We start from the raw sequence: 21,761 nt of genomic DNA, 5'->3' as shown, positions 1-21,761 counted from the left end.
AATTTAGCCCAATGCTCAATGATAAAGTGAGCATCATACTCGTTTAGACTGTGGAAAAAGACAGGTATTTTTAGTGGTAACTGTTACTTCAGGTTACATTTGTTATGGACAGCACCATGGAACTTCCACATTGATGAAAATGTTCCATATGAGGAGTTTCCAATGCTCAATGATAAAGTGAGCATCATACTCGTTTAGACTGTGGAAAAAGACAGGTATTTTTTGTGGTAACTGTTACTTCAGGTTACATTTGTTATGGACAGCACCATGGAACTTCCACATTGATGAAAATGGTACATATGTGGAGTTTACACTTTCCAACATAATGGCTGCCCACAGATATGGCAGTCAACAGCCTTCATGTGCAAATTTTTATTCTTCCTTGACTCGAATGTTGGTTCTGTAAAGCTCATCAACCTCCCATGAAAGCTCATCCTACTCAGTGAGCGATCAAATACTGGGATTACCTCTGACATATGACTTGTGGTGGCTAAGACTTGAACCATATGTAAATATGGCCTCATATGCTGCCACATATGGCACATGTTTTTCTGTGAGGGTTGAATGCGACTAGTCTTCACAACCTGTCACAGGAGTGAGGAGGCATTTTAAATCAGTGTACAAAGGAACAACACTACTAGTTGTGGGCATGTTAAACTTTAAGAATTTTGTTTTCCTCAGTAGGCATTATAGCCCATACTAACTTCCTGGTAGAACAATTAATTCTATGTTCTGCAAGAAAGTGAGTTGTGGAAAAGTCTTCAGACACCTTAAACAAATATACTGTTTATGCCTGTGTTTACTGAGTTTGGGGTGAGAAGAGTGGGAACATGTCCCTGATCTGCAGTATTGAGAGTTGTATTTCTGCTTATCTTCTTCAGGTTCACATGCATCTTATGCTGACCTGCAAATGCCAAAAAACGTACGAGTCCCACGACTCTGTTCGAATCTTCACCATCATCAGACCTGCACTTGTTCAGGGTTTAAACATGAAATACTATACTAGTATTACGTGCTTCAAATTTGTTCTGGAGTTGAATGCGGAACGTGATAGTGTCGAAGTTATAAAATGTACAGACGTCAATGCATCCACCGTATCGAGATCAGCGCACTGGATGCACATTACAATTTCTCTCACAAGCCAGGATTGATCAAGAAAAGCAATACTGATTTTAACATTTATATGTGCTTCTTGTTAGCTATATCATCAGGTAGATTGATATAGCTGGACTCTCCTTTGTTTGCATCATGGACATCCATATGAATGTGAAGGTGTGTTACTTGACTGAGTGCTTTACCTCTGTCATGCTTCTCAGAAAACTTGTCTTATACAGAGCCAAAGGTGAAATCTTTAAATAATATAGAAATTGAAGTGTTCCATGTACCACTTCACGTCTCCCTCAAATATAGATGATGCTGGTGTCCTATGCAGCACGTTTGAGGTGGAGAGTGGATCCATAAACTAACAACACAGCACCGCACTGTACTTGATAGAGTGGTTCATCTACATCTACATGGATACTCTGCAAATCACATTTAAGTGCCTGGCAGACGTTTCATTGAACCACCTTCGCAATTCTCTATTATTCCAGTCTCGTATAGTGCGCGGGAAGAAGGAACACCTATATCTTTCCATACGAGCTCCGATTTCCCTTATGTTGTCGTGGTGATCGTTCCTCCCTATGTAAGTCGCATTCGGAGGAGGAAGTTGGTGATTGGAATTTCGTGAGAGCATTTCGTCGCAAAGAAAAACGCCTTTATTTTAATGATGTCTATCCCAAATCCTGTATCATTTCTGTGACACTCTCTCCCATATTTCGCGATAATGCAAAACGTGCTGCCTTTCTATGAACTTTTTCTATGTACTCAGTCAGTCCTATCTGGTAAGGATCCCACACCGTTCAACAGTATTCTAAAAGTGGACGGACAAGCGTAGTGTAGGCAGTCTCCTTAGTAGGTCTGTTACATTTTCTAAGTGTCCTGCCAATAAAACGCAGTCTTTGGTTAGCCTTCCCCACAACGTTCTCTGTGTGTTCCTTCCAATTTAAATTGTTCGTAATTGTAATACCCAGGTATTTAGTTGAATTTACGGCTTTTAGATTAGACTGATTTATTGTGTAACCTAAGTTTGACGCGTTTCTTTTAGCACTCATGTGGATGACCTCACACTTTTCGTTATTTAAGGTCAGCTGCCACTTTTCGTACCATTTCGATATTTCTTCTAAATCGTTTTGCAGTTTGTTTTGATCTTCTGATGACTTTATTAGTCGATAAACGACAGCGTCATCTGCAAATAACCGAAGACGTCTGCGCAGATTGGCTCCAAAACGTTTATATAGATAAGGAACATCAACGGGCCTATAAGAGTACCTTGAGGGAACGCCAGAAATCACTTCTGTTTTACTCGATGACTTTCTGTCAATTACAACGAACTGTCACAGGAAGTCACAGATCCAGTCACATAACTGAGACGATATTCCATAAGCAGGGAATTTCACTACGAGCCGCTTGTGTTGGTACAGTGTCAAAAGCCTTCTGGAAATCCAGGAATACGGAATCGATCTGAAATCCCTTTTCAATAGCACTCAGCAAATCAGCAGGGGAAGGGACGATTTCAGAAGCCCTCCTGCAGCTCTGCACCCCTGCTGCTGGGTTCTCAAATCGCAAGAATGACATTCACTCATCAAAAGCATCATCAGTCATGACATAGCTTAGCTGTGGCAAATTGTTACTAACCTGGTGCAGATCACAATTAAGACAGGAGAGGAAAATGCTCCCAATGTGTGATACACTGTGAGTTGTAGTGAGTGGTCGGATTTATCATAAGTGAGGGTTCACGTCATTCCAATGCTAACAACAAAGCTGTGGAGACTCCATGCATTGGGGCATTGCAATGAGACCTACCCCAGAGGTGCCAGGCTGCTGGTGTGCTGGACGATAGGGTGAAGCGGGCCACCACAGAGACAACAGGGCGCTGGCGACCAGATGTGCAGGGATAGGTGACATCCACAGCTGCCACAACAGCGCAGCACCTTTGGTGATGGCAGGCATGCCAGCAGCATCAGGGGTAGAGGTAGTGGTGGGAGTGGCAGAGGCGGAGGTGCCAGCTGCGGCAGTAGTTGGGATGGTGGAGGCGTTGGTAGAGGTGGCAGTGGTTGACACTGTGACCGCAATTTGAGCAGCAGCTAGTGTCTTCCAAACAGGTGACACATGGCTCAGAGGGACATGATTCACTTTCACCAGCTGCCTTATTTTACCTTTCTCAGCACGTTTAGAAACTTACCCAAAAATTTTGGCATGTGAAAAAAATGGTTCAAATGGCTCTCTAAGGACATCACACACATCCATGTCCGAGGCAGGATTCGAACCTGCGACTTTAGCAGCAGCGCGGTTCCGGATTGAAGCGCCTGGAACCGCTCGGCCACAGCGGCCGGCCCACACGGTCTCCTTCACTCTTTCCCTAGCATTGTTCTGTCACTATCAACCATCTTCCACAACCACTGTGTCCCTTTCTTTTTCTCATAGTGCCACTGTCTCCTTCGCCCTTTCTGTTGAACAGCCACTGTCTACTATCTTCCATTAGTTATTACTTTTCCGTATTTCTGCCACTGTCACCCTCTTCTTCTCTCACAGAGCACAAAAACCCGAGTATCTACACATGACAAAATTTTTGGAAAATTGTTAAGGGGGCTGAAGAAGATGTAATAAGGAAGCTGCTATCCAACTTTTCAGTCAGAGAGTTTTAAAATAGCAAGAACATATTCACATTTTTCCGCGTGACTGGATACTTTTCCTGATGGTTCTCATCTTTTCTGTTTCAGCAGGGCATGTAACTCATATGAAAAGAAATGTATTGATAAGTGAAACTTATAGAGATTACTTACGTGAAATTGAAATAACGCAAAGTTAATTTCACTCCTCTGACCGGATTTTATGAGCACAAACGTTTGTATGTGCTTCAGCACTACAACATGGGGTAACTAGAGGATAACGGAGACACTTCACTGCAAATATTAACACAGCACAGATAAGTAGCTTTATAAACTATATTTTTGCCTGGATTTCATGTGCATATTTTACGTTTACAAGCAGAGTAACTTGAAGCTTCTGTATAAAATTAGTAAGAAAACTTTTAAGGTTCTTTTGAGATCGGGATCTCAGGAATACATAGTAAAAATTACAGCAATTTGCTGTGCATAGCGGTCTCGGAATCTGTGGCTTGGTTTCGGTACACAAAACCAGGGTTTAGGGGTCTTTCTCGGTAACGGATGAAGAGTTTCGAAAACGAGGAGAAGCTTTTGTATATATATGCCAGAGAATATTCAGAAATTTGCTGCCGTTATTTATTAATTCTATTTCGCCTCATAGCGGATTTTAGGGTAAGTTGGGATCTCTGCATCGTAAGAACAGATAAATATATCAAGAAAATTTTCAAGGGTTTTCGAGATCGGGATCTTAAGAATACATCGTAAATATCATCCATACGGTGACGGCGAAACTACAGTAGAAAAAACATTTTCGTGGGGTTTTCGGAGGAATCACTCATGAACTAACTGTAACTCCCATTAAGTCGCCGTAGATCACATCGAATTTGAAAACAAGCAACCGGTTTGCTCTGGTTGCCTAAGTAAGAGTAAGTGTGTAATAATCATACTCTGTACTGCAAAACAGTGACACCAAGACGATCCTTCTGTTCGGTACAAATTGTCTCTTGCCCAAGGGCTATCCAGAACACTTGACCCTACCTTTTTATTAGAAATAGAACACCAGGTATGAGCAGCGGAATGCCCCGTTTTTACACACATCAAAAATAGTTTTGCAACACACCGATTCCCAGAACTCCTGAAGACAGACGTTGACTGTGGATATTGTATCACAGATATGGTCCCTTTGACTGTTCAGATATGTCACTAAACCCGCCCAAAGATGTAAACAACCATGCATGAGCAGCGCCTATTAGACAGAGTAGATCCGACAGCCGATCAGTTAAAGTCATTCCACCAGGAAGGAGGTACACGGCTCGTGTTGTCTGTAGTTCAACCATGCTTAGACAGTCAAACCCGCGGTTCGATCGCGTCCGGATTGTTACTTCATGCCAGGAAGGGCTCTCAACAAAGGAGGTGTCCAGGCCTCTCAAAGTGCACTAAAGCGATGTTGTTCGGACATGGAGGAGATACAGAGAGACAGCAACTGTCCATGACAAGTCTCGCTCAGGCCGCCCAAGCGCTACTAGCCCATTGGATGACCGCTACCTACGGATTATGGCTTGGAGGAACCGTGACAGCAACGCCAACATGTCGAATAATGCGGCCACAGGACTTCGCTTACGACTCAAACTGTGTGCAGTAGTCTGCGCAAATGCGCAAATGCGCAAATACACTCCCGACGTAAATGGCGAGGTCAGTGTTTGCAACCACGACACAATGCAGCGCCGTACAGAAGGGCCCAACATCATGGCGAATAGACCGCTCAGGACTGGCATCACATTCTCTTCACCGATGAATGTCGCATATGCCTTCAACCAGACAATCGTCGGAGACGTGTTTGAAGTCAACCCGGTCAGGCTGAATGCCTTAGACACATTGTCCAGCGAGTGTAGCAAGGTGGAGGTTTCCTGCTGTTTTGGGGTGGCATTATGTGGGGCCCACCTACGCCGTTGGTGGTCATGGAAGGCTCTGTAACGGCTGTACAATACGTAAATGTCATCCTCCGATCGACAGTGCAACCATGTCGTCAGCTTATTGGCGAAGTATTCGGCTTCATGGACGACAATTCGCGCCCACTTTGTGCACATCTTGTGAATGACTTCCTTCGGGATAACGACATCGCGCGCCCGGGTTCCCGGGTTCGATGCCCGGCGGGGTCAGGGATTTTCTCAGCCTAGTGATGACTGGGTGTTGTGTGATGCTCTTAGGTTAGTTAGGTTTAAGCAGTTCTAAGTTCTAGGGGGCTGATGGCCATAGCTGTTAAGTCCCGTGGTGCTCAGAGCCATTTAACGACATATCTCGACTAGAGTGGCCAGCATGTTCTCCAGACATGTAACTATCGAACATGCCTGGGATAGATTGGAAAGGCTCTTTATGGACGTCGTGACCCACCAACCACTCAGAGGGATCTACGCCGAATCGCCGTTGAGGAGTGGGACAGTCTGGACCAACAGTGCCTTGATGAACTTGTGGATAGGATGCCACTGCTCCCTGATTCCGTGCTACCTAGAATGGAGGAGATAACTGTGTTTAAGATATGGCATCACTTGCACAGACCAGGCATACTACCTTAGGGATTTTCAATTGCAGGCCTTTCACTTTTTATAGCATACTGGAATGTGCCTTACATAGGTACTATGATAGTTTCGACAAGTGCCAAATTACCTCCGTCATGTTGGAGCGGACTCGAACAAAAGTAATAACCAAGTTATAGATTCATTAAACATATCTTGTTTATTTTAATACCAGTATCAACTTTGTAAACATGTTATAGTAGTCGATTGTTTTTTTACTGATTACAGTATCTTAATTTATAGCTGCGTGTGGCATTTGCATACGAAATAAAATACGTTAGAGTGCCGCCCGCAAATATATAATTATATTTCCAGAAACAGTTCTTTTCACAAGCAAAAATGTCTTGGATCATGGGTACAGATATGCACTGAGGCGCCAAATAAACTGGTATAGGCTTGCGTATTTAAATACAAAGATATGTGAACAGACAAAATAGCGCGCTGCGGTCAATAACGCCTATGTAAGACAAATGTCTGGCGCAGTTGTTGATCTGTTACGGCTGCTAAAATACCAGGTTATCAAGATTTAAGTGAGTGTTTTAGTCGGCGCAAGAGCGATGGGAAACAGCACGGCCGCGTTAGCGATGAAGTGGACATTTTCCAGCAGGACTATTTCACGAGTGCACCGTGTATCGTGAATATTGGGAATTCGGTAGAGCATTAAATCGCCAACCTCGCTGCCACCGGAAACAGATCCTGCAAGAACGGGACCAACGGCGTCTGAAGAAAATCATTAAACGTGGCGGAAGTGCAACTCTTCTGCAGATTGCTGCAGATATCAATGCCGGGCCATCAACAAGTGTCAGGGTGCTAATCATTCAAAGCAATAAAATCGTTACGGGAGTTCGGAGCCGAAGGAACACTCGTGTACCCTTGATGACCGCACGACACAAAGCTTTACGCCTCGCCTGGGCCCATCAACACCGAAATTGGATAAACACCGACACTGGACTCTTGATGACTGGAAACATGTTGCCTGGTCGGACAAGTCCCGTTTCAAATTGTATCGAGATGATGGACGTGTATGGGTATGGAGACAACGTCATGGCTCCATGGATCCTGCATATCATCAAGGGACCGTTCAGTCTGATGGAGGCTCTGTAATAGCGTGGTGAGTGTGCTGTTGGAGTGATATGAGACCCCAGATGCCTTTAGATATGACTCTGACAGGTGACACGTACGTAAGCATCCTGTCTGATCACCTACATCCATTCATGTCCATTGTGCATCCCGACTGACTTGGACAAATCCAGCAGGACAATGCGACACTCCGCAAGTCCATAATTGCTACACAGTGGATCCAGGAACACTCTTCTGAGTTTAAACACTTCCACTGCCCACCAAACTCCCCAGACATGAATATTATTGAGCATATCAGGGATGCCCTGTGTAGGTCTGTTCAGAAGAGATCTCTGGCCTCTTACGGATTTATGGATAGCCCTGCGGGATCCTTGGTGTCAATTCTCTCCAGCACTTGTCGAGTACATGTCACGTCGTGTTGCTGCCTTCTGCGTCCTCGAGGGGGCCCTACGCTATATTAGGCAGGTGTACCAGTTCTTTGGCTCTTCGATGTACGTAAATATAAGTTTTATCATACTGCAAACTCACGTCTACTTGCTTGTTTGATTTTATCATTTGATATTATTGAGTCTAGGTTTCATTGGTACCTACTATGGGCGCTCGTGTTTTTCATTATATTTTTGGTAGCTACTGCCTACACCGCGAGGTGGCGCAGTGGCTAGCACACTGGGCTCGTATTCGGGAGGACGACGGTTCAATCCCGTGTCCGACATCCTGATTTAGATTTTCCGTGGTTTCCCTAAATCGCTCCAGGCAAATGCCGGGATGGTTACTTTGAAAGGGCACGGCCGACTTACTTCCCCGTCCTTCCCTAATCGAATGAGACCGATGACCTTGCTGTCTTGTATCCTTCCCCAAACAACCAAACTCCAACCCCAACCAGTTACTGCTTGAAGCTACCTCTCACTGCTTGCTATTGCTAGTGACAACAGATTATACCTTTCCAGTTTTCTTAGGTTTTTAATTATCCACCTCAATCAAATATAATCAGTTATTGGAATTCAGTTTGACTGGGAATGAACGAAGGTTTCCTTCCACAAAATCAACACAGGGTTCTTGCTATACACGAAGTTAGCAAAATAATACGGAAAATCATCTCAAATCACTCTATATCCCATCCAATAATTGTTCCAACAATCACTCTCGCATAGTACCTACGATTTCTCAATGTTTAGTCTCTTTAGCAGTAGACGTGCAAAACTATATTCATTGCGGGGTCGCAAAATAAACCCATGGAATATTAAAATTGACCTCTTTAAACCATTGGGATTAACTTTTTAACCTATTCAATAATGATTAGTGGAGAGTAAGAGCTGGTAAAACTTTCAAATTTTATAGCTCAAGACTCCTTTATGTGTTCAGCGCGAAGTGCACGCAGCACTATCACACAAAGAAAATATCACCAAAACTAAGAAAAATATGTAATCCTGTACGTAGAAATTAATTATTTTATCCGCTCTGTTAAGTGAAAAACTTTGATCTAGTGATTTCCAAACATAAAAGTTCCAAGCTGAGAGCCAGCACCACACGATAACTGTCGTAACTATACTACTACAATCATGTAAATTGTTAAAAGCAAGGAAATTACCAAGTCTTCGAGCGTTTTACTATATATGTGGACTAAAACTAACACGTTTCGAGTGTGATCCAAGATCATATAGCACATTTTTTTTCTTATTTTCCTTTGCATACCATTACATCCGACTCGGAGACATTCGCATTTTGAGCGCTAAAGTTACACAGTATCTAAAAAAAGATACGGCGCACCCCAGTTTTAGCTCTTGGGGGGAAGAAGTCTCTCATTTACTGACCTAACTGATACCCTCTAAACTATGAATAAGTTGTGAATAGGCCTGCAAAAAGTTTGCTCAACCTTACACCCATATTTCTCTTCACAAAAACACCATCCTCTACTCATCTGTGGTTAGTCCTGTCTTCTCTACAAACCAATCATTTTCATGGGACGATAAGGAGAGAACTAAGGAAGTGTGACTAGTAAAATAAAGCACAGTTCAAAGGCATTTTCAGACCGGTGTGGCCATTGTGAGAACGAATTATCTCGTATAGCCTCTCCTTGTGCCACCACAGTATCCGATATCCAGTATCCAGTATAACAGTTTCTTGTATTACGAACCGGGTAGGCTTGAAAAGAGTGTACGAACAGTACCGCTTCAGTGCGTAATATTAGTACCTTAAATCACAAATCCACGAACTACTTAAAAGTATCTTCCAGAGAATCGAACTATAACGAGGAAAATATATGACGTAGCTACTATATGTCCCCACCAAGTAAATCAATCGTTAAGAATTCCTATGGTGAACACGATGTTTCTAGCGGAGCTGCATCTCAAACAAAGGCCAAGGAGCAGAGCAGCATCGATGAGTCACGTAATGTAATGGATTTCCATTGAAGTGTAATCAAGTTCACTTCTCCAGAGACAGGGTAGTCATTACTGCAAATGAGGTACATGCAAACAGCTCACAAATACAGCCTTGACTCCCTGAACTATTTTTTTCCCGCGCTGTCATATAGACGTGATGTCGTCGGGCACTTCACGTTTAATCTTTGACGGCCGCTGCTCATTTCGTGTGAGCGGCAATTTAGGGTAGGCTGTAATCAGGATGCTCGCTGGGTGCCACTGGAGGCCGTTTCGATCTCCAGATGGGCGAGACCTGCCGTCCAGCGTCGTCTCGGCGTTCCAATGCTAATAACGTGGACGCAGAGGCGAAACTGCCGTTATACACCTTCATACGCTTGCTACTGTATGTTGCTCTTCATACTGTCATGTATAGGAACGTCCTGTTTTTGGTGCGTCTGCGTCTATGCCTGAACTCTGCGAGAAACCTTACGTTCTGTAGTGGCGAGTACTTCAGAAACCACTATCAATCTCGTCTTTTCCTGGTATATTTGCGGACTGTGTGTGGGAAGCCCGTCTCCCGTCAGGCATCGTGTGAACTCTAGTTCCTCTGATTTTATCGTAATGATGAGTTCACAAGATGTGTGTACGAGAAAGTAATACGTCGAGTGAACCCTTTTCGGTTCTGCATTGCCGGAATTTGAATAACAAGCCTCTCCGTAACGCACATCAGCGATCGCATAGAGTCTGCCACTGCAGATTTAGTGAGCAGCTCCGTAAAGCTTTCTTCCTTACCAAACGAAGTCGCGATGAAATGTGCTACACTCCTTGGATTTACTCTGATTCTTCTATTAATGGAACCCCGTGCTGCTTCCAGACTGACATACAGTGTTGAAGAAACGGTCTAGAGAGTGTTTTGTCCGCCAGTTCTTTTGTGGTTTCCATGTGATCATTTCAGTGAGTCTCAGCATGACAATTGCTGTTTTCTACAAATTTTAAGGTGTCTGTAATATTCCCCTAACATTTACAAATAATTTAAGTTGCGAGCTGTTAGAGATGATTTTGCTTTATTGCGGGGCACTTAGCAGCTGCCAAACATTTTTCTGTTCTAGCAGAATTTTCGGTGTGTCTTCCACTAGTCGCGGCGCTTTTAAAAATATTCTCCTATGCGAGTTTGCATGTACGCATTTGTGACACAATTTTCCGTTTAGACATAAATTGATTAACTGAACGTTTAGGAGTATTTTTATGTGCTAACGTATGTGAAAGTTACGACGTTGAGAAACAGTTACCCAAATTCAATGAAGCTCTGAGAATACGTAGTAGGCAGATAGTAGGAAGAGCCCTCTTTTGATATCAAACAGATATGCAAATTAATTAAGTTGATCAATTAATTACCCCCAAAGCCCAAACTCCACCCAGCCCCACTCCGGGATGATGTCATGCGTTTTCCTCAGCGGCACGTGTGTCGCCGCCAGAAACTCCTCCCCACCCCTCCCCCTCCGACACCACCCCAATTTTCGGGAATTTCAAATTTTCGTGGGAATTTCTTTTTCTCAGGGCTACGCTGACGTCCCACCCTAACATTCACCCTGGAATTGCTGGGGATTAAAAATGGCGGCGCCCTTTCTGGGACTCAATCCCTGGGGTTTCTGGATGCAAAGCCCAAGTGCACCCCTAAACACAAGGAAACTGCCCAGATCCAAGATGGATGATTGGTTTAGTACACTTAATTTATTTTGGTTGGGAAACAAAAGTAAAGATCGATCCCGATTTCTTAATTAATCACAAAGATCGGGCCTAATTACATAACTATGTGCGTAGCGGTACACAGGGAGCACCTAAAATCACAATACAACTCAAAAATTCACGATGCCATACAACTGGTGTTATCCTGCTGGGAAAAATATCACAATACCACTCGAAACTAGTGGCAGGCGTATTCAAACTCTACCATTCATCTACAAGCTGGTGGGGCATTGCTGAAATGAATGGTTCTGTCTTTATTTTTTGGCGGATATTGTGTTTCGTTGATGATGGTGGTGTTGGACAGAAAATAGGTTAATGTAAGTATATTACCTGTAAGCATACAGTTGTTTGACATCAGAGTTAACGACAGACGCCTCCTCCTGCATTGTTCGTCAATCAAGCTGCAGCCCATTACTCACGTTTGACCACAAAGGTTAGTGTAAACCCAGTCACTGGTGGACTGTCTAACAGAACGGAAACGTAGATACAAGTCAGTTGATAGCACAAAACATTACGCAGTAGCAGGTGCACTCCTAAACAGTTCTGCAGCACACCTTATGATGGCAAAGTGGTCTCTTGCCGAACTATTGTGCCCTTGGACACTGACATCCAACAGTTCCCAAGTGAAATGTTTCGCTCTCTTGCAGTTACAGGATTCACATTCCTAGATATGTGGTGATCTGGCTTTATACACCATTGTGAGATCAACTATCTCACGTCTACCGCCCGTGAGGCTCAACATTACAGTGGTTGTAAGATTAATGTCGTTGCAGTGTAGGTAACCAGCAGTCACGTTACACTATCTTTCCCTCTCTCTCGCATTTCTCTCCCATTTGATGGCCAGCGAGGTCTTCCGATGTCACGCCGTTAGAGTTCTTTCTGTGGTGGTACGCCAAGGACAGCGTGTACGCAACGCTACCGGTCATTGACATTGCTACCCTTCGTGTACGAATCATTGTAGCCACCAAAGTTGCTGGAGCTGCAACACAAACCCATAAATGGGCAGCTTCGATGCCAATAACGTGGGCGCAAAGGCAAAACGTCAGCGATGATAAAATCAGAGAAGTTATTCGTACGAAGATCAGCTGACTGTCGAACTTTCGCCATACCATTCGCAATAGAACAAGAAAATATGGAAACGACAGTGGTATGAGGAACACTCTCCACCACATAAAATAAGGTTCCTTGCAGAGTCAGATGTAGATGGAGGAACAGACAGTCAAACAGACGGAGGTAAAGGGAATTAACGGATATGTGAAAATCGCACCCAGTGAAAATCGCACTCAGCCAGAAATCTGTGAAATTCGCACTCAGTTTTGCTGGAAGCTACCTGCTCAAGGACAGAGCCTACCTGCGTCCCCGGGAGTTGTCATCCACCGGAAACGATCCCTGTGCGACACGGCACTCGGGAAGTCCTCGTCCACTCAAGTGGCTGACCGCTTGGCTAGTCACTGTCAGTGTGAATCTAACTTTCGGAGTGTTCAGCTCGTTCGCCTATTTCTCTGTCTGCTTATATGTTCGATATGGAACTGTCAACAACCAACAACAACTATGTGCCCACTATGGCACTTACTCGTACATCGTAAAGAGAACCAAGGCAGGTGGGACTGTGATATTGCGCTGTTCGAAACATAGAACAACATATTGTCGAGTAATTCTTAAGACCAAAGACTGTATCGTGCTTAGTTCAAACGAGCATCAATGTGGGGCATGAGATGTTCCTCGCTTGGAAGTAAAGAATACGTTGAAACAGGCGAAAAAGAGATCATGAGAGGAAGAGACTTCGCTTTCTAAAATATATTTCGAAGAGTTAGGCGACTTGCACACTCGAGGGTCTGACTTTTTATCTAAATGTCAGAACAGCGAGCAATGGAGAAGATATTACCGGGCCAAATCACACAGCAATCAGAAACAGCCAGGAACATGACTAGAAGTTGATCTCCAAGCACAGTTACTAAATATGAATGACGGCAACAGTTTTCTTTTAACTGTTGACAGCTTTGGAGATAGGATCACAGTTTTTAGCGGGAAAGCAGAAAGAGAGGCTCGAAAGATTATACAAGACTTTTCTATGGATAGGACCTTCAAATGCTGTAAGAAGCAATTTTCCCAAATATATACTAGTTATGCAGACTTCGGAAGTCAAAGTACGAAACAAACATGTATGATGTGGCTTTTGCATTCTTACCAAACAAAGTATAAGAAACATGTATCAGGCTTTTGCGCAAGGTTGTGGAAAATGTATCAGAATGGAAACCTAATAATGTCACCGTTGATTTCGAATCATCTGCGATTTCTGCCCTAAAAGTTGTGGTTCCGTCAGTTCAAGTGTATGGTTGCCATTTCCATATGAAGAAATCTGTCTGGGGGAAAGTGCAGCGCTTGCAATTTACTTGCGAATACAGAGAAAACGAAAAAGTAAGGCTGTCGATTCGCGCGTGTGCTGCTCTGGCGTTCCTTCGACCTGAAGATGTCTGTGATGGCTGGTTCGAGATACATTCACAAGCACCGGATATCGCCAAGCTTTCTCAGTTTTTCGACCATTTTGCAAACAGACGGTGGGAAAGTGACGAAAACTCGATCAGCCTTTGGAACTGCGACAGACGGAGCCTTCGTACCACCAACGCTTTAGAAGGTTTGCACAACAAAACTAATAATCTTCCCGCAAAACCGAATCCTGAAATTAAAGACGTGATCGAGTGTATGAAGACAGAAGTAGAGAACGTTTATACCAGAGCTGCTAGTTATTTAATGTTGGCTGATAAGTTTCAAATGGTTCAAATGGCTCTGAGCTCTATGGGACTTAACTTTTGAGGTCATCCGTCCCCTAGAACTTAGAAGTAATTAAACCTAACTAACCTAAGGACATCACACACGTCTATGCCCGATGCAGGATTTCAACCTGCGACCGTAGTGGTCGCGAGGTTCCAGACTGTAGCGTCTAGAACCGCTCGGCCACTCCGACCGGCTGGTAAGTTTCGGGCTTTGCCTATTTTCAGATGCCATACCTTAAAGAAAAGAAAATTTGTAATGAGTCGATGCGTCTAATGTGGATAATAAATGCAGCCTCTCAGTAGTAGTATGGTTCATATGGTAAATACTTATGTATTTTGTGTTTAGGATGTGTTTGGTGTGGACAGTTCTATTTATGTCATTACCCTTAAATTTATCTCAGATCAGCGTTAAAATATGTCTCAATTGTAATCACACCAACTGTATTATGTTAAAATATCTGCATTATATATATTTTCCTTAATTGTTGTGTCTTCATTACACACCATGACGTGATTCACGTGACAACAATATTTGATATACAATGGAGAAGTTTCTCAATGAACTACAATGTGTGTCACGCTGGCTTATTTATTGTAAATATTATCAAAATTTTGACAGATGTTGATGGAACGAATTTTATTATGTCTTATATAATCTTTGATGTATTCGATTTACTTCGCGATTGTATTAAGTTCAATGACTATATCCAATGTGTTCCATCACATAACAGTTGTACATTTAATTTTTCATTTCCTTTCAGCACTATCTGAAAGCAAATATATTGTTCAATTTTTATTTCAATTAAATCTACAGATAACAATATTCTGCTGTTATAATTTTCACTGAACATATTGCGATCCACATACTGATTAAAGTGCTCTTCAAGGTTTCTATGAATCGTTTGTAGTCGCGTATTTGATGATCAGCCTTTCAGATGCTGATTAAGGTGGTATGGAAATTTTCTACGATTTTTCTGCTGCCCGATTTTGTTTGTTGATTTAACATTTGTTCTGGGAGCTTAGTTGCGTGAATCCAGATTTATACAGGTATTTCTCCAAGCATGACCCTCAATTGGCCTTCGATGACATCTGTAAATTAGTGAAATTATATCGATATTTTCAATGGATTATGTATTACTTTCTGAGATGCGTGCTGAAAATTGAGAGATTATTTTCGCATCTGTTTATGTATCCTGTATATCTCGTCTTATGGGGACCTGGAGTTCAACAGGCTGCATATCTACGCCTCCCATTCATCGCCTGTTACTTTTGATCTACAATACGAACTGTGGTTTTGCACCAACCCTGAATAACATTAACTAAAGCTGTACAAGAAAAGCTATTTGATTATCTGTTGTAGTTTAAGAAATAATACGTTCTGTATAATAGACGGTTCACTTTGGAGGAATTTGGTGCACATAGCTCAAATCATTGCGAAGATAAATGATCCTAATGTCCTGAAAATGCAGTTCCAATAAAATGAGAAAAGATTGTTCTCAGAGTTTTTGACACACCGTATGCCTTTTTCAGAATTTCCAGCAGCTTTATTCTTGCTGTCCAGCAGCTTCTTCATCCTCTGTAGACTTTTACAGGAAGCTTTTCCTTACTGTGGACCGCTGGTGCTGACTTTTGCAACCCTTTCGGCTTCAGCTAGTTACTGGCAATCTTTGGCATTCAACACCGCTGTCATCTTATTTTCTCGTTGGATGCCTAATTTGTCTATTAGTTTTGTCTTGCTAATTACACCATCACTGAAACAGATGACAGCATCCATTACACCTGGGTACTGTCACTCAAACAATCACCTTTTTTGGTACTCTTTGCCACATGCATCTGTTGAAACTCTCATTAGGATTTGGTGTATGGCCGCACAGACATTTGTTACGTAATTTTGTATCACTATATTGGCTCTCTTGTTTCCATGACTGTGGCAGGCAAGAAATGTTTATGGTGATGTTTCTTGCCTGTCGCTTGAGCTGAGCTGGTATGCAGACTTTTGTCTAAAGAGCGTTTAAGGCTAAATCAACAATTGAAAAGTAGATAAAAAATAATTTTTTTGAAACTGAGAAATTGACCTTTCAGATGGTGACAAAAATATATTTTCGAAAATTTATTTCACATCCAGGTCCTATTAAACGTCCGTCTGTCCAACGTAGGCCTTATTACATTCGTTGCGTTCGTCTTTTTAACTGCCAAAATAGTTATATCGTCATGATTTGGCTACTGTATAAATGATGTTGGTGACGAGTGTGTCAAAATTGTGATAATGCCTGCAATAACTAAGCCAACGTAATCCCATGAGAACAAATTCTCCACTGCATATACTCGTAAAATATCGTTGTCATGTGGATCACATGATGCTGGGTAATGAAGGTATTATAATTAAACATATATGTATTGCACATAAATTAACACAATACGGTATAGTAAGATGTAAATATAATTGTGACATCTTCGAATGCAGATCTGAGATACATTCAAGTGTGGTAACATAAATAGAACTGTCTACACCAAACATATCCTAAATACAAAATATGTGAATAGTTACCATATGAACCATATTATTTATGATACTTCTACTATCTACAATCAACACATCCACTACTAACAGATTTTGTTATGTGTAAGAAGTGGCTTGTGAAAATGGGCTAAGTCCGAAACTAGTCAACCAACACTAAGATATTAATTAACAACTTTGTTGCAAATGATTAAAAATGTCTTTTCTTCCACATTTTTTAGCTTCTAGTCGCGACGAGCTTCCAGTCGCGACGCACTGAAAAATTTTATATCTTTTTTCATTTCTCATCCATATTCCCTTGGTATAAGGCATCTGCAATGCTTTGGTGGAAGGGCTCAAAGAATTTATTAAAGCAGCAGACCTGAGTTGACCAGAGTTATAGGGTGAGAACAGTAAAGTATACAACCATCGCAATGAAATAGTAACGGTTTACAATTTGATGCCATTTTAAAACGCGTGATGAAGCTTCAGAAACGTTCAGGCATCTTAATAACCACTGTAGAATAAAACTTCCGTTCATTACTGCAGATCTTCTAAAACGATAGCAGTGAGAACGTCCTTTTTCAGAATTCGCTCTTTGTATGCATTACTTTCTGTTTCTTTCTCTGTAGTTGTATTTATCGGGTTCATGGATTTCTCGTTGTCCTAATTTTATATACCTGTAGCTGCTTCTGTATTCTTGGAGCAATGGTTCGTGTAATTCATTAAACGAAACTTATCTCCAAGAACGAAATAATGCTGTTTCTCGTGACTTGACACAGCAGCACTATCGGCTGAGGAAGAAGAATAGAGCAGAGTGAAAGGTAAACACATACAGACAAGAACTGAGACGGGTATGGCCTCGGCACTGACGTGTTGTAGCAATGTTGCTGGCAATACTATTGCGACCACACATTGCCATAAAATAAGGCCTTCGGTTGTTCTACCTGCCGAGCGGTGATTCTACCTGCCGGGCGGAGATCGGACGAAGAGATTAAAGGACATTTCCTTGACAGTTTCTAGGTGCGAACTGCACTGGCTCAGAATTTCAATGGGTGCGAATTTAAGGACACCAGAATTAACGTCCTGTGTCCAGTCGACTATATTGAGCTTGGAGATTTCCATCACAGTGCAGTAGATTAATGCAGAAACACGTAATGGTACGAATCTCGCAAAAAGGTAATGGAGTCGCAAGCAGTGCTGATGCCAGTTGCGCAAACTGTGGGGAGAAAATGTATTTACGACTGCTTCAGATGTTTTTGATTCGTATAATGACCTGGTGCGTCGTGTTCAAGGGGAACTTCAAGAGGCATAGCGACACAAGCTGGCACGAACTCGACTCAGTCTCTGACGCTGTCATCGGAGAGGTTGGAGATTTTTAAGAGATATATGCTGTGAAACGTCCCCTTAGAAAAATTATACATAACTGTACTTAAACTGACACACAATATTTTTTTAGCGCAACGCAATCTGACTTTCAGTAATCCCTACAAGAGAATGGCCCTGACTAACATTAACCTATACGTTTCACAAATCACTTACCTCACAAAAATCTTCGTTACTCAAGCTACTGCAATACACCGAGCGCCACTACTGCCAGCTAAATAAAAGATTCAAACTACGGAAGGCACTAACTACTGATAGGCATAGTTAGCGAATGAAAGATTGTAATAGAGAACAAACAATGTATTTACCTTGATAGTCATAATATATATAGCAGACATCCAGTCTTACAAATTACAAAACTCCGCGATCTCTCTCCCCACGTCCACCACTGCTGGCGGCTCACCTCCAACTGCGCAACGCTACGCGCTGTTAGCATCCAGCTGCCGCTGCCCAACACTACAATGGCAGACAACAATGCAAATCAGCCACAGACTGCACACGGCACAGCCAGTGATTTTCATACAGAGCGCTACGTGGTGGCGGCGTTACAATAAAAAAACCTAAACAGCCTGCTTACAACTGGACGGTATCACTCACGAAGCAATGAGTGAGCAAAAAAACCCTCCTGAATTACACTACGCAAAGTGACGGACGAGCGGAAGCACCACCACAAGGGCAAACAGCCCTACTGTGACGTCACAGCTGAGCTGAGATCATAATATATAGCAATGACCAACAAATCACTGCTAGTGAAATGAGCGATTTTTGAGTTGATATTAGAATGATGTTAGTTAACTGAAAAATCTCGTATAGTTGCTCGGAAATGAGACTAAAACAATTAGCAACGCACAACTTCGATTACTTTTGTGCCTGGCATATACAAAAACTATTGCCGTAATTAAATAAAATGCGTTATTTTCGTGTGTATGCATTGTTAGGACATTTTTAAACGTACATTTGTACTTCAGTAAAACATTCACGTATTTCCAAGCAATATTTGTATACAAAATGTGGGGGCATGCTCATCACAGTAGGTTGTATTCGCACAATTTTCTGTTACCAGTATAACTTATAGAATAAATACATTGACTACTGTAGAATTGAGCTACTTTTGGTGAGCTAACATCCCAAAAATATTCGGGCTCACATGCGGTTCCTCTTCGTTGAATTGTCTTGGCTCAAACTCGTCTAGGAGCTGAACCGTATGTGTCACATTACGCGACCCAGATTAGACGCTTGTGATCCTTTGGTGAAATTGTCTGGCTGATTGCAAGTTTGCGAAATACAAAGTTAATATAACACATTATAAGAGTATCGGGAATTACATTAACGACCCATAAATGATGTAGGCCCACACAGTCATGATTTGGTTAGAATAATGCTTATTCAGAAAGCAAACTAATAGCGGAATTGGTCATATTTAAAGTTACTGTTACACATGAGCGCATATCCATTCGACACAGTTCGCTCATTCACAATGTCATCGCGAAACACAAGTCCAATACTCCACCTCTTTTATACACGAAAAGTTAGAGCTCACACAAGGCGCGCGGCTCCTCACCGCTGAGAGACTAAGTCCCGCGATACCACACAATGCGAAAATTTCTAAGTCGTTTCACTTCCTAGCTGCCTAAAGACCGACTGTCCGCTTTCGCATCTCAATCCGGACTGTACCCTTTGGTGTCCCCAACCGAACTGTCCGCTTTCCCGTCTGCACCGACACTGTCCCTCTGCTCGTACCCGACCACGCTTCCCGCGCGCCGAATATACTCGCTCAAGTGACTAGTGCACTTCCCTTTCGTGAAGCCGTCCATCTAGCTACATCTTATTTTACATTTTAACATATTTAAATAATCAAAGCTTGACCACTTCCACGTTCTGAATAAAGTAACTATAATATCCATTGTTAAATTCATTTACATAAAACCAATAGAATTACCTTCTTAACTTTGAATGTCACAGACAGTAGCCTTGCACCAGGTGTCATACTGTCATCGTTCAATGTGTTTTGTGTGGAGGAAATGATGATCTCACGCTTAACTGAAAATATTGATAATTTGATTTTACTGTATCTTTTAAACAAATGGAGTTACAGACTTGATATTTACAACATTTGTCACTTTAATGATGCTCTTCTATATGAAATGTCCATCGTTAAGATGGACTAAAGCGTTCAGATTGTACCACTCTGGTCTTTGTTATAAAACTTGTCAATTTCAGTTTAACAGTATATTCACGTTTTATTGGGATCACCATGAAAATTTATGAGGGATGGTAGATTAAAATTACTGTGGCTTCATTCCCTGCATTACTGCAGAATTAAATAGTTCCCATAAATGTTTCCCTCTATGGCCAATGTTAGGTCCGCCATATTTATCACTGCTACGTCTCCCTGGCCACAGACGACTTCTACTGGGTTTCCCTATGACGTAGGTTCTCATCTGTCTCACTCGCACACTACAGCACTTAGGCCACAATAGACCATAGAAGCCTCTGAGTTTCATCATTTCGTGGTGAATCTGCACCCTTTGTGGCACACATTTCTGGACAGAAAGGTAGGTTTCATAATTCCTAAAGGCTAGCTTTATCGGCCATATACTTAAATGAGAGTAAAATGCTCGTTACCTTACATTTTGAACAGACCACTCTTAGATGATTGTCAATTACAATATACGCTAAGCATAGGAAGATCAATACAGATAAAAATAATGAATCCCTTCTTTCATTGTTCTCACGGAAATCGCCTGCAAAGATATAACACTAACTTTATCTATCATTTCCTGAGAAGACTGTTATATGAATCAATTTTTAAATACTCATTTTGGCTGGCTGCAGTACTCTTGAAACTCTCCTCCAATACAGGTGTCTCTAGCGTTTTTTTTTTTTTTTTTCTTCCGGTTCTTCTCTCAGTGGCGTTGCAACTCAAGGAAAGTGGACTTGACTCATCGGAAAAGTGCCTGGCTTGGCATCTGAATCAAGTAATGGTTTTGAAATTGGAGTAGTTATGGTTTTTTATGGTTTTTTATGGTTTGTGGCAGATACTTTGCTGATAATGTCGCCATCGTTGAAATGCTTGTGAAACACCTGAAAAATGAGCAGCGAAGTACATTAACCGTAACATATTCAACACAAGTTACCCGGTGATCAATAATATACCATAATCTAAATCATGCATCACTTCGAGTAAATTACGAGGGTGGGAACTTCAATAGTGGCAACTATTTATTTACAGCTCGTACAAAATAGATACGTGTTTCAAAGTTTTAGTGACCTTCAAAGTAGCCACCAGCATTGTGTATAGCCCGTTGCCAGTTACGTGGCAGTCGTAAGACACTATTAGCAGTACCAGTTGTGTTGACAGTTCGAGCGGCGCGGTCTACTGCCCGAAGAGTTTGTAGCAGTTCTGAAGCGAATGCCGTGAAGTGTTTCCTTTAGTTTAGAAATCAAGTTGAACTCACGAGGGCTTAAGTCGGGGGACTGCAGTAGGTGGTATAGCACTTAGCATCCCCATCAGTCAAACAAATCAGTAACAGCTTATACTGTATGTGCTTGAGCATTGTCCTGCAAAATGATGGTCAGGTCGTGCTGAAAGTGTCTCTAAGCTAGTCGTAGGTTGTGTTCAGAAATGAAGAGCACAG

This window comes from Schistocerca gregaria, chromosome 8 (assembly GCF_023897955.1).
Source record: "Schistocerca gregaria isolate iqSchGreg1 chromosome 8, iqSchGreg1.2, whole genome shotgun sequence".
Classification (NCBI taxonomy): Eukaryota; Metazoa; Arthropoda; class Insecta; order Orthoptera; family Acrididae; genus Schistocerca; species Schistocerca gregaria.
The sequence above is the reverse complement of the archived record's forward strand: the minus strand, read 5'-3'. Positions refer to the sequence as shown.